The 15,448-nt window shown below is 40.0% G+C and overlaps 1 protein-coding gene across 1 annotated transcript in view; it reads left to right on the top strand.

Annotated features, from left to right (window-relative positions):
- The first annotated feature begins 7,160 nt into the window (after positions 1-7,160).
- The window catches only part of nlgn1 (neuroligin 1), a 344,764-nt gene continuing 336,476 nt past the window's right edge, over positions 7,161-15,448 (top strand). The window contains exon 1 of the mRNA XM_082524408.1: positions 7,161-8,202. The gene's annotated coding sequence lies outside the window, so the exon portion shown is untranslated. The remainder of the gene's footprint in view (positions 8,203-15,448) is intronic.

Raw genomic sequence — 15,448 nt, 5'->3', positions numbered from 1 at the left:
TCAGTCCTTAAGATATTTTCTTATAGCTAATACCACACTTCATCCAAACTTTATTTGCAGATTTTCCATAAATCTTTAAATTTGATCTTCTTCTACAATAATTAAAGCATTTAGATGTGTTAGCTACTGTGTTGTTTGTTGTACCCTTGTTTTGGATTTTTTAAAAACCCTGGAGAGTTCAGGTTGTGCTGAAGAATAAAGGCGGTTATACCAAATATTGAATTTCAAGCTCACTTGAATTGTACAAAGCTTTTTTCTTATGTATATCTTATGTTCTTGTGTGTGTGTGTGTGTGTGTGTGTGTGTGTGTGTGTGTGTGTGTGTGTGTGTGTGTGTGTATAGATAGATGGTTATATCTATAGATACATATAGATATATCTATGCATATAATTCCTGCAGTGTCAAATACTGCACCAGTGTGCTTTGTTACTAGATCAGCCATCTAAGAATGCCTTGTGAACGCAGGCTTGCTTTATTTTCTGTTGCTGGTTCACAACATTAACCCTGCATGCTGTGTCCCTGTGTACAGTAGAGGCATTCAGAAAGAGTACTGAGATCTGAGTAGGTCATCCACATTTTGTCAGTGCTCAGAGTCCACAATCATTGTAGTTACTTATATAAGGAAAATAAACGTGAAGTATAAAAATAAGCTTTGGATCTCATATGCATATAGCTCAAATAAATCCAGGCTGTTCCACTGCCTGTGTAGACAGATGGATAGAATGAAATCTGCATAACTGTTCTGCAGGTGGAACAACTAAAAATGTGGCTGAAATGCTGTCACTGTAAACAAAGCTTAAGAGTATCTGTTAATGAAAAGTGGGGAAAAAGTGGGAACCACTTGATTTTTATTGCCCTTGGATGAATATGGGGGCTTGCAAGAGACAAGTTGGACGTTGGACACTCTACATGAGCAGGCTGATCCCACAGGTATTAAAGTTGGTTTGAGGTCTGTTGTTGTTTGTGATAGGTCAAGCATTATGTCTTGGACGTGAGTCAGATTTTAAATAAAAAATAAAGTAGGTCAATTCAGGAGTCCTGTATTTTATATTGACATGCAACTGACACACATGGAATACTGCAGTCACAGCACCCTCAACCTTAACCTCAAGATGCTTTATATTGCAAGGTAAAGACTATAGAACAATAAGAGAAAACAATCACCTCCTTTAAGAAAGTGCTTGCAGCAGTGGGAAGGAAAAACTCCCTTTTAACAGGAAGAAACCTCTGGCAGAACCAGGCTCAGGAAGAGCAATCCGCCCCAACCAGGTGGGGATGATGGGAAGAAGACAGGACAAAAGCCACACTGTGGAATAGAGCCAGTAATTAATAATAACTAATGATTAAATGCAGAGTGCTGTATAAAGACATAGAGAGTGAAAAAGGGGGAGTGTAGAAGACCACTCAGGGCATCATGGGAAGCCCCCAGCCTGGGCCTATGAAATGATTTAAGGCTAATTTTAAATGTAGAGAGGGTGTTTGTCTCCTGAATCCAAACTGGGAGCTGCTTCCAAATGGGCCTGAAAGTTGAAGATTCTATACCCCAGGAACCATACGTAAAACAGCAGTCTGAGAGTGAAGTGGTCAATTTGGGTGATATATTTTAAGATAAGATGGGGCATGAGTATTCTAAGGATGTTAAACTCTAGATTTAACAGGGAACCAAGGAAGAGAAGCCAATATGGGAAAATGTCCTCTCTATTTCTAGTCCAGTACCATAGCATTTAGAGAGCAAACAACAGAGGAGCCGAAACGTCACCTCTTTCACTGACCACTGCAGAGGCTAATTGTAGCTCTAGTTGTGATTGCAGTCACTGGATGTCATGGCTCTTTGTAATTGCATCTGTTTGTGTTTTGGCTCTTGTGATTCTGGCTGTGACACCTTGGTTTTTAATGAGCGTAACCCTGACTACATGCAGTTGTTGTGTGCATGCAGTGATGGTTGTGCTGTCTGAGCATTGCATTGAAGCAGCGTATTCCTGAACTCCTGCAGCGTGTTTTAACACATCTGTCATAGAAGCACAGTAGGTTCAAAGCTGCAACCTAAGTCAAAATAATAACCTCAAAATTACAATGTTTTTAGACTGAACCAAGATGCAGATGCAAAAAAAGACTCAAGCACTGACTGAAAGACAAACAAGTTCTATCGAGGAAACAAGGGAAATTTGGGTGTATGTAAGAAAAATCAGGGACAGGTCAGTGAATGGGGTTGACAGGAGGTAGGACCGAGGACAAGTTAGCAGCTGAGGAAAATAAAACCCACCCAGAGACATATGTAAACTATTTAAAGGGATGTCAATGGCATGGAATCATCAAGAAGAAGATAAAGAAGAACAGACACAAAAGAGAAGAAACTAAAATAACAAAACATGAGCATAGTAAAATAAAAACTGCATGATGAACTAAATGTAACATTTCTGTATTAGTCTTGTGTTTTTGCCTGTGATTCTGTACTACACCTCCCTACTTGGTTTGCATATATATGTTTCTTTATTGGATAAGCTCTTTCATCACCCTGACGATATTTGACACTGATGTGTTTCTTGGTTTTTTCTTAAGGATATCCATAACAAGGCGTATAAAGGCTTGTTTCGCTCATTATTTAGAGGTCTAAGCATATAACAGTCCATTAGTGAGTTGGAAAAAAACAAGTACATAATACAAGATATCTGGTGTCATCCAAAGTGAGTCTAAATTCCTGCATGCCAGGCACAATTACATTAGAAGAGAAAAGTGTGGAAGTGTGAGTGATAGGGAAAGTAGAAACACAAAAGAAGAAAATTCCTGTGCTTTTCAGATCCACAATCTCTGACACATTTGCAGTGTAACTTTTGACACACTATCATTATTTCAGCGGGAGCTGATGGGTGGAATGCACAGCAGAGAGCAAGGTCCTCATCACAGCAATGAAGATGGACACGGTAAGCACCCGTGATTTTATAATGTAACTGACATTTCACTTTAGATCCTCCTCTAGAAAATAATTATAATTTCCACACACATAGTAAGACGTCAATGGACCCTGAAGTCACATTTCACCTTTCATTTTCTAAGAAAAATTTTTTATTTTGACAGGTAAGTAGGAGTCTGAAATTTCATAATATAATACGCAAACTGTAGTAACTTTAAAGAGTTTTGCAAAAATTCATTGTCATTTTAATGTCACAGTACTCTGCTTACAGAAAATCTGAATTAAAAAGTCATTTTGTGAGGTAAGTCATAAAATCTATAAGCCTGTGATGGTGAATATTTGAACCTACACCAATTGTAAAACTTTTTTCCATCATTTCCACAAGCAAATTTATATTAAATATGAATTGAAATCAATTCTGCTACTTTACAAGATGTTGTCTTAAATAATAAATATGATGTGAGCAGCTGTGACATTGTTGTAGTTCTTGGCATGGCATGGAGAACAGTATGACCACTAGGTAGGTCTTTAGTCTGATGTAGTGCTAAATGTCAAAATGTCAGTGTGAATGTTATCTGAAGACCGTAAGACCCAACAAGAATAGGAAAACCGTTTGTAGTGTTGTATCAAATACAAAATTATGTTGAAAATACTCACTATATAATGCAATCATTTGCAAACCTAAAGAAACAACAGAAATATTAGCGATGAAAAGGTACAATCTGCTGTCACTGGGTGGTTGTAAACACTGGATCTTGAGATGAAAGCTCTTGATGAGTTGCTCTTGTCAAAACAAGTTTTTGTTATGTTAAATCAAGTAGTATGAGGTTTGCTGCCTTTGCAAACTGTGGAGGAAAACCTTAACACTTACACCGCTCAGGAGTGTGTATCTGGTCAACTTGCTGCATCACACCAAGTAAACACTATTTGTCTAACCCAAGGGTAGCAGCCAAATAACTTTTTTTCCCCTTCCATCTACTGCCAGGAAAAGTAGTTTTTTGTGTTTTGTTGTGTTAAAGGAAAAGACAGTGAGAGCAAGTGAGATGTAAGATATAAGGAAGTGTGAAGAGAAGGAATTTAAATTGGCTCTCAAGCCACAGGTTGCACACCAATGAGGGTTTACCCCTGGCCAACAAATGTGATCTTAAAGTCAGGGTCAATTTTGTTTGCAGATGGAGGTTGAGAAGGAGGGGATGAGGGGCCCTGAAAAAAAAGGACTACTGGTGAAAGAAATAGGAAGAGGTGTGTGGAATTCATATAGCTTCAGCCCTATCAAGTCGACCTTGCTACAAAATGACAGAAACAAATTGTTTCAGATTCTCGCTTCTCATCCTCTCTGTTCCTCCCCTCCCTTTCCCAGCGAATACTCTTTCGCCTACTGTTTCCCCCTCCTTTTCTCTACAACACTTATCAGATTACACTTAATTGGAAAAGTCATTTTGATGGAGGGGGAAATTATTTGTTTCTCTATATTTGTTAATCTATTTCACTGTCATTTCCTTAGCTTCAGGAAGCCAATGTTGTCATTCCACCGTTACCTCCTCACTCTGTCTCCTCATCATCTTTATCTTTCTGTCATGTGTCAGTAAGCCTTGACTGTTCTGAACAGTCCATCAGCTTATGGACAGTGGATTTAATGTTGAATTAGTGGCCATTTAATTTGTGAGAGGTTGATAACCACTTTCACCTAACACATCAAAAGTGGTGCAACTGTTACGTAGTTGGTTATGAAAAGCCAGTGTTGGGGAGTAACGGAATACATGTACCGCCGTTACGTATTTAAAATACAAAATATGAGTAACTGTATTCCGTTACAGTTACCGTTTAAAAGGGTGGTATTCAGAATACAGTTACTTTGTTGAAATAAATGGATTACACTGCGGTACTTTCCTGTTTCATTTTGTCGCGGGTCAGGACTGTTTGGGTTTTGTTTGACAGCTACGTGCTCTTGTTCCAGGCGGCAGCGTTATGGTTGACTGTGTGTTTGCGACTGTGTGTTTCCTGGGTGAGAGAGCGCCTTTTCGTTGTTGTTGTTGTTGTTGTGCTAAGCTAACAGGCAGAATGCTACAAGCATAGCTCTAAAGAATGTAGCATCATGGGCAGTGTAGTCCGTGTTGCAGGGAGAATGGACTGCCATACACGTTATGTGTCTGTGAGCGCGAGGAGGGAGAAAAAGGGGAGTGGAAAGGTACGAGTTGTCATCGAGGAAAAACGGCAGCTGGAAGCATGTAAATATAATAATAACCAGTTCAGCCAAGAAGAGTGCCTGACGAGCCCAGTTGTAAGTAAGCTATTTTGTGGTAAAACAATCAGCATGCTGTCGTGGTCTGGGTGAGTCACAGTGCCTGGCTTTCCTCTTCTGGGTGGAGTCATCATCACTCCTCCCAGGGTTCCCACCTGGAGCTGATTACTCACGTTGGGCTTTTCTGTTCCACCATAGCTGGTACGATCCATTGTATGTTCTCCAGTCTTCGCTGCCTGCCTCCCTGCCTCACCATCTAGAACTCAGGATCCATTTATCACCATACTCACGTAGGCCTCACATCCACGCTCCCCCCCTCCTGTGCTACTCTACTTGCAAACAATGCCCTTCACCCCTGACTCTCGAAACCCTGTTTTCCAGTCAAGCTTTGCCTGTCACTGCCCGTGCTCACAGCCCTCCTCGCTTGGGAATATCACAGCTCATGTTCATGCTCCAAGCTCATGGTTAAGCTCACAGCGCCTAGCTCGTGCTCACGCCCATAGCTCTATAGAGAACACAAACGAACTGCAGTTTATGAAAATTAAACTTATGCCTTTTGAAGCAAGTTGGCTTCAGTGCGGAAGCCCAACTTTTACTTTGAAGACATGCATCCTCCATTACTGGTTTCATCACACTTTTTCAAGTATTACTACCACTTAGCTAGTGGTAATGTTTTGCTACTAGTGCAGACAAGTGACCAAAGCAGCACATTTTTGATGCAGCACCAACTTTTTGACTTTACTTAACCACAACCAACAGCTTCAGTGAACCATTCACCAACCACACACATTGTTCCCTCGCAGTCAGTGGTTGTATCTCTTCTAATACGGTGGACCTGCTTTGTATGCACAATTTCACATAAGAAACCTTTATGCTAGTGAGGTAACCGTCATTTCTGAAGCGCAGAAACATCGATAGCTTTAAGGATCTGAGTGACTGTAATAAAGGCCACACAATGATGGCTAAAACAGTGAGTCAGAACATTTCTTCAGTGGTAGGTTTGACAGTTTGCAGATCAGGTACATGTCTTCATCACTGAAAACAGAAGCTTTATTACAGTTTTTGCCCGTTGCTTGAACACATTTTGCAAAACTTTGCTCATTGTGCCAAAACTCTAAACACAAGTAAACATGACACAACACTGGGAAATATACAATTCACATCTGTGCCAAATTAAAACTCTACTCTCAAAACCTAAACTCTGCTGTCAAAACCTAACATTCCTTTGTGAAAATGAAACTCTGTTGACAAAATGACACATACTTGCATCATATGCAAACACTTACAGATCAGGGGGAACACACTAGTCTTCTTTACATAAAACACTGCAGTCTTTGATTTTCATTGTTTATTCAGACGCAGATGCCAGAGGTGTGGACTCGAGTCACATGACTTGGACTCGAGTCAGACTCGAGTCATTAATTTTATGACTTTAGACTTGACTTGAAAAAATGTTCTAAGACTTGTGACTTGACTTGGACTTTTACACCAATGACTTGGGACTTGAATTGGACTTGAACCGGTTTACTTGAAAAGACTTGATATTTTACCCCAAATATAAAATTTAACATGCATATTATATAGAGATTGAAAATGTGACGTCATTCACGGGTAGAACCGCAAAGGATTCTGGGAACTCGTGGCAAGCGGTACTAGCGCACGCAGGCTTTCAATTGAAATCAGTTATACAGCGATAAAAAGAAACACAAAAATGTCAAGAAGCCGTTGTATTATTAACTGCAATAGCCGGTCGCATGACAGCCACGGGAAGCCGACGGGTAAAGAGATCGGTTGTTATCGGATTACCTCGTTGAAGAGAAATTGTTCGAGCCATGTTTCCGAAGTAACAAAGACGCGACGGATGGCCTGGATCGCAGCCATTCAAAGATCAAATATAACGTCCCAGAACACTCCAGCTCACAGGTTAGTCTGCTCCAAGCATTTACACGAAGGTCAGTGTTTTTTAGTAGTTAATACGTCATTTTCATAACATAATTAGTGATATAGGTTACAAGCAAGTCTGGCGCTGAACAGAAATTGTCGTGCTATGCTCCTTTATTTATTGTGCATAAATAGTGAATTGTCCTGACACAATATTGCGTTTCGCTTCTGTTATTATGGTACATTGACAAAAACATATACTTTTATTCACAGGATAAAACAGTTGTTTTGTATCACTAATTGCCCAGTACGATTACAGCATACAATATTGTTGTCACTGCTACATTTCTGTAACGCGTACCAGAAATTATTTCCACTACTAATTAATTACCGTTGAGCTCAAAGGTCCTATTAATAAACGGTTAAGGAATGTGTATTTATGACGACTATTTGTGAGACTGGTAAACTTATGATACGTACGATGGTCTTTACTTTCTACACGGTGCATTTCAAGGTCCTGCACCCATCCGTCGGTAAACTGTACCTGGGCTTGTTGCAGTGACCTGAAGTTACTAAACTTCATGAGTGTATGCACTCACTCCAAGAACCGTATGATTATAAATATGCATATAAATATGCTAAGATGAGATAGCTGACTTCATCTAACTAGCAAATGTTGTCCAGGCTACGTTGGTGATACAGTTTTTTTTAATGTGTATGATATTTTTGTCATGCGATTTTAAAGCTGGTCCTACAACCGCATCCAAGAATAACATGCAGCTTATCTCAGAACTGTCGGTGAAAATTATTCTTGGAGCTAGGTTTAATTGAGCTGCATTTTAAAGAGGTGCAATTTCACAATTTGTGTATATTTTCTAAGTTCACTATTTTGTCATGTGTTGAGAAAAACACAGATTTTAAAATTACATGGTCTAATATTTACATTTAGCATATAACTGCAACATTATTTTTTCTTTTTTTTTTTAAAGACTCGAAAGGACTTGAAATTCAAAGTTTCAGACTTGTGACTTGACTCGGACTTTTACACCAGTGACTTGAGACTCGACTCTGACTTGCCTGACATTACTTGAGACTTGACTTGAGACTTGAGGATAAAGACTTGAGACTTACTTGAGACTTGCAAAACAATGACTTGGTCCCACCTCTGGCAGATGCACAGGCAGCTCAGTGCGCACTCGCGGAGCAGATACTGCACATGGAGCGGACATTCCCGGACTCTCTCATCATTGCTCTTGGGGACTTTAACAAAGCCAATCTGAGCCATGAGCTTCCCAAATACAAGCAGTATATTAAATGCCCGACCAGAGAGGAGAGGACATTAGACCACTGTTACAGCACGATCAGCGGGGCCTATCGCGCGGTGCCCCGCGCTTCACTCGGACTTTCTGACCACGTCATGATCCACCTAATCCCCGCGTACAGACAGAGGCTGAAGCTCTCCAAACCTGTCGTGAGGACTAAAAAGCTGTGGAGCAACGAGGCTGTGGAGGAGCTTCGCACGTGTTTGGAGTCTACAGACTGGGACACAATGAAGGCTGCTTCTAACAGCTTGGACGAGTTTACGGACACTGTCACCTCCTATATCCACTTCTGTGAGGACAGCATTGTGCCATCACGCACCAGGGTGAGTTATAACAATGACAAACCCTGGTTTACTCCTAAACTCAAAAAGCTGTGGCTGGTGTTAAGGTTCAAAGTTGAGGAAGGAGAGTACACACCACCCATGGTCCAGAAGGTCTTTGGTCAAACAATGATTTTAATGAACACACGTGTGGGAAGACACTCTGTACGCAGACAGCCAGTAGTCCTCGACTTAATCAAAGCATGAACAGATATTTTATAGCATCAGGGTTTGTTTACTGACGCCCCTTCATGCGTCACCGGTACATTTTATACATAGATCAGATCAACATCATCATGACTTTTCACCCAGAAAATCATCTTCTATTTTCATGGCTAGCCCTTCCTGTCTACCTTTCAGTTCTTGTCTTGTTCCTCTTTCTTGCCGAGACAACAAGGAACGGTTCCTCTTTTACCGAGACACTTTTGCAGTTACAGCCAGACTAATGTGTGTGTGTGTTGACCTCACATGCTCTCTGTGTCACCTGTTGCACTTCTGACCTTTCACCAGAACGGAGGCTCACTGAGACTATGTGTATGTCTTCTACTAAATAAATGTTTTAACCAAGAACCTCTACTAAAACCTTAATATAAAATGATCTGATATATAAGTGTTTTGTAAGCATGTATTGCAATTCCTTCTATGGCTCCAAGTCACTTGCACAATAGATTGTCCGAACATCGCGCCGAACAAAGCTTCCGACCCCCAATTAATTGACCGAGCTCCAACTCTTTAATAAGCACAGATATTGTCAGAGTATTTTTGCTTTTAAAGGTTTTATTATTCATATAATAATCAGCTAAGAGTGTTTATATTTCTGTTCTGTACTCAACCAGCTGCATATTTTAATTGCTGGCTCCCTACTTTATAACGGAAACTGCTTGCCTTCACATTATCAGTCTTTGCCTTCACATTGTCACTGTTTGCCTTCACACTAGCAGGAAACCGCCACCCACGAGTAAGAAACAACCTTGTAGAGAACACAAAGTTTTTTGATAAACCACACCTGTTTTCTTGACAAGATAAGGATGATATTTCCTTTTTTGTATGCTTCATGATGTGTATAAATAAAGCCAGACTGCACCAAGGAGGTGTGTGAGTCTCTCCCTGAGTCTCTCACCCGTGCACGTTTAAAACTGCTCTAAGTGTCTGAGTGATATTTCATTGCATCTGAGTACTTTGATAATAGAATATCTTTAACATTTAATTGGTCCTTCGAGCCGGATTGGACATTGATATTTTTTCAATGCTCCAATAGGAGACCTTCGTCAAGTCCTGACGTCGTGAGAAGCCCACGCTGTCGACTCCTCTCCAGGCAGAGGATAAAGTCCAGAGACGTGACGTTCGGGTTCTGGCCAGCGTTCTTATAAGAGGTCCACGACTTCAGGGGTTGATGAAGGAAACCAAAGCAACCACACAATAACTCAGGTGAATATTTAGCACTCACTCACATCTTGCGCAAAACGACTGAGGCAACCTGTGGTCTATACATTAAATAGTTTCCCGTCAATGTATGACAGATTAATTAAGTAACATTCTCGTCTGAAAAAGGACTGGTAGAGGTTACAGCTCGCCTGAAAGAGGGCTTGGAGCAAGTTTAATGTCAAAATACGACAGGATAGTAACATTCTCGTCTGAAAAAGGACTCGTAGAGGTTACGAAGCAGCTCGCCTGAAAGAGGGCTTGGAGCAATGTAGAAAGACACAGTGTTGCCCAGAATAAAAAACTCATTACGCGTATAATCTGTTGTTTTACTGTTTTGTTGGTGGAGTAAGTTGATTTTACAGCACATTAAGGAGGCTGAACTACTCCACCGAATTGTTTACCGTTGGTTGCTCGAGTTCTGGTGGAACGGGAAAAGGTTGTGTTTCATCACATAAAATTGACACCGCTTTCAAGGCTAGCTTGAAAGTAGAAGGCCGTGTCAATAGCCTCTCCCATTCCTCGTGCCAGAGAAAGCACCACGGGTGTGTATGTGTGTGTGTAAACGTAAATATATCTATGAGCTAATAAAAATAATAAGAAAGAAAAATGGGTAATAAATCAACAAAACTCACTGCTGACGAGCAGTGGCTAGAGAAAAATGTCCAGGCACCGGACAAACTGCAGTGACTGATAAAACCCTTATTAAGTGAAAACTAGAGATCAAAGTAGTTTAAAAAGGTTGGAAACAGACCTCAACGAATAGATATAAATATAAGAAGTACAAAAATAAAATAAATAAAGACAAAATTACATTAGAACTTATTTTTAATGTATTGAAACTAATAATAGGAAGGATAACAACCTGTAAACTTATATTAACAATGAAACATAGTTGGCAAGACGTTCATGGCTGTGTCATTGGTCAGCCAAGGAAAGTGTGTGAAAAGGTAAATGTCTCCAGCTTGGGAAAAGGTGAAGCTGCAGATCACCCGAAGCCCTTGATGGACACAAAATAAAATATAAAATATATAATAATAAATTGCTTGGTTAGACAGGCAACAGAAAGAATGAAAGTGACCGAAGGTTGGATCTGAGATGAGGCAAACAGAAGACCAGTCTAAAAAGTAGGCACAAACCTGTTCAGAGAAGAAGCAAATTTGTACAGATTGGATGAATTCTAAGTTATCTGTTTGCTGAGTAAGATGATCCCAACTATTAAATTGGCTCAGTAGTAGTATAGTAATATACACTTTTATATACACTGATAAAATGTTGTAATATACTGTTGTTATTATATGGAAAGAAAAAGATGATAATAATAAGAAGTAACCTAGTCAGTATGATGTGAGATGGACAATTGTTATGAAGTAGTCTGCATCAAGCTTAAGGTTTGCTCAAACTCAGTATAATGACATAGGAGATGAAGAAAATAAAGGAAATATCTAAACTACTTAGGTGCATAGAGGCACTTGACATGCTTGAAAACCTGGATAAAATATTACTGAGATATAGAGCACATCTATAGTAACAACTAATAAGCCAAACCCTGTAGACAACAGCTAAAGTTACAGGATTGTGAAGCTGAATTAAATATGTGGACACCGCTAAGTTGATGAGCATGTTACACATTTTCTTTTATTTTTTATTTATTTGTTTTTAGAGCAGAAGCTGCATAAAAGCCAACACATGCAGCTGTCTGTGAGCTCAGTTTTCCCTCACATGTCTGCTCTGTTTCAGTAGCAGCATTTTTCTTTTTGGGTCCTGACTCATGTATGTTTTCGGTTTTGTTTGATTATTTTATTTTGTTGATTTGGAAACAAATTCGTGACAATACTTGTTTAAAATATGTAAGATGTGTGAGATGTGTGAATTCTTTGAAAAACTAGAAATTATCTAAAAATGCCTCAAGTGAGAATGTAATGTTCCATCTATAGAGAAGAAAAAAAAAAAAAATCTTGCTGGAAGTGATCACCTTGCCAAAACAATTGGCACTGTGCACATGTGGAGCACATCAAAAAGACAATTATATTGTCACAAAAGGAAATAATTTTGCAGAACAAGCAGCAAAACAGGCTGCAAACAATCGGCAGAGCTACTAGAAACCAACTACTGCCTACAAATACCACTTGATGTACTAAAAACCGAACAACAAGCTGCAACAATCACTGAACAAAACAAGTGGCTGAAATGTGGAGTAAACTGAAAGATGACTTAATGGTCTGTGATGGAAAACCTATATTAACAGAGTCATTACACAGGACAGCGGTTGTAGTGACACATGAGGTAAACACCTGTGTAAACAGGAGGGAGATATAGTATAGATAAACAATGCAATACACACTATAAATTTTGAAACTTTAGCGAATAATTTGTAAGAACATGCCTATTCTGTCAAAAAATAAAAAACAAAAAAAAACAACACAACTCACAAGGAAACTTAAGACCTAAGAGAGGCTAGTTTTCCATACAATCCACATGGATTTTATTGAACTTAACGAATGCCAAGCATCAAGATATGCTCTAGTAATTATAGATGTATTTTCAAAATGGCCAGAAATCTATCCAGTAAAAAGAGCAGATGCAATATCAGTGGCAAAGTGTTTATGCAATCACTTCATCCCCACATATGGCATTCCCAGTCTGATAAGGTCAGACAATGGAACACATTTTGTTAATGACATCATCAGCAAAGTCTCTGAAGCTCTAGGATTTAGCATCAAACATCACTGTGCATATCACCCACAAAGCGCAGGATTAGTGGAAAGAACTAACGGCACAATAAAACAGAGATTAAGAAAATGCATGGAAGAAACAGGAAGACCATGGCCTGAATGTCTAGGCCTAGTAAAGATGTGGATGAGAATAACACAAGGTTCTCAGAAACTTACACCTTTTGAAATCATCCACGGGAGAGCGTTTCCATTGCCAATTACCAGTGAACCTATTAATAAATCAATAAGGGAAACTACCCTAGCAGAATGGATGACTAAACTGTTTGAAAATAAAGAGATTGTGTTAAACAACCAACTGCCGAGTGATTTCTCTCCAGTGTCTTGCAGGTTACAACCAGGTGATTGGATCCTGATCAAAGTACTCCAGAGAAAGAATTGGAGTTCACCAAGGTGGGAGGGCCCATACCAAGTCCTACTTACCACACCCACCGCCTGCAAAATAGCAGAAAGACCATCTTGGATCCACCACAGCCACTGTAAAAAAGTGAGTGACAATCCAGACGCTTAGACGCCGGCTCCCCTGGCTTCTAGGTGATCTATTGGTGAAGGGAAGGGCTGATTGGGTATATCCCGCCCTTTTTTACTTCTCGCCAATAGTCTACTCACCAGAAGTCTAGGTGTGCCTGGTCATCATGAAGACACTTGTCCTCCTAGTGGCCAGCATTGCGCTCCTAGTGAGCCTACTAACACTCACCCAGATGAGAGGAAATAAACAACACCACCTGCAAAAAAGATGGACACATGATAATTCGCATCTACGTGACCTGAACCAAGACCATAACCACCCATGGATGAACAACGCGTGGTATAGATATGTGTATGATAGAACACGCACCGACAACAGCACGGAATGCTATGTATGTTCACATATGCCAACAACAGCCGTACACGCAACAATATATGGAAAGGCACCTGAACTTGACGAAGCGATGTGTGTGTTCAACAAAGCAACAACTGGAAATTGCACACGCAGAGATTTGATGGCAACAGGACTGACCCTAAAAGGTCAAAGCACAAAGAAAGAAGACCTAATTCCATGGTGTAGTGACACAGACGTCAAACGTGTCACGAAACCACTTTCACAACGACGTATTCTAATTGAACAGACAACCCCTTGTGCCTACAATCTGACGAACTGGAACTACACCTGCAACGAAAAACATTGGGTAAACGTCAAAGCCAACAACACAAAAAACAAATCATTCGCCATAGTTTTGCCGCCGGACATACAGCACCCAATGTGTTTCAACTTCTCCGATGGAAACAGGAAACTTGGACGAAACCGCAACTGCACACAGACACTTGACCTGACCCAATCCAAAGGAATACACACCTTCAAAAATGGAACTTTCTGGGTCCAGGGAGCCGCTTGGGCCTGCGGGCCTAAAACCTACTTCATGCTCCCACCGAACTCCACCGGTCTGTGTGCACCAGTACTAATTTCAGACCACACCTTCAAGATCACAGCAGAGACACACACGTCAAGAGCAAAACGTGAAGTTGCTGAAGTCACTGAAGTAATGCCACATGACTCAATCTATGGATCAGATGTGCCCAAGAACTTCAAACTATGGACTGATGGTCAGAAAGTCCTCCACTCCTTGTTCCCTTGGGTAGGAGTTGGGAAAAACATGCTGAGGATCGAGACACTTGACTATCGATTTGGACTGTTCCTAAATGCTTCAATGAAAATCAACAAAGCGCAAAATGAAGAAATCGACGCAATACGCATTGTAGTGATGCAACACAGAGTCGCACTAGACATGATTCTAGCTGAAAAAGGAGGTTTGTGTGTATTGTTTGACACTACATGTTGTACATACATCCCAGACAACATACACTCACAAAACATGACCGACGCTTTGAACACCTTGAGAAAGATTAAAGATGCTGAACAACAAGACTATGTCACAAGCACTGATGATTGGTTGACATGGTTACTAGGTGGTTCATGGAAGTCCCTACTGATTAAAGGACTTGTTGGAATAGCATTTTTGCTTTTACTATTATGTGTTTTCACAACATGTGTAGTACCCTGTCTGAAGAAAATGGTATCAAACATGGTGACAACTTCTATCAATGCTTATGTGATGACGTCTCAAATGGAAGAAATTTTGAAAGATGATCCATACAGTAATGTTTAGTTTAATTGAACACAGGACTGTTTTATGACGTTCAAACCGAAAATGTTTAGACAAGAGGTTATGAACTGACAAAAATAACAGTACTGTCATGTGAGAAATCTAAACAACAGGAGGGAATGTCAGAGTATTTTTGCTTTTAAAGGTTTTATTATTCATATAATAATCAGCTAAGAGTGTTTATATTTCTGTTCTGTACTCAACCAGCTGCATATTTTAATTGCTGGCTCCCTACTTTATAACGGAAACTGCTTGCCTTCACATTATCAGTCTTTGCCTTCACATTGTCACTGTTTGCCTTCACACTAGCAGGAAACCGCCACCCACGAGTAAGAAACAACCTTGTAGAGAACACAAAGTTTTTTGATAAACCACACCTGTTTTCTTGACAAGATAAGGATGATATTTCCTTTTTTGTATGCTTCATGATGTGTATAAATAAAGCCAGACTGCACCAAGGAGGTGTGTGAGTCT

This window comes from Aulonocara stuartgranti, assembly GCF_965226115.1.
Source record: "Aulonocara stuartgranti genome assembly, chromosome: 23".
In the NCBI taxonomy this organism is placed as follows: domain Eukaryota; kingdom Metazoa; phylum Chordata; class Actinopteri; order Cichliformes; family Cichlidae; genus Aulonocara; species Aulonocara stuartgranti.
Note: the sequence above shows the minus strand (reverse complement) of the source record. Positions and strands in the feature narration are given on the sequence as shown.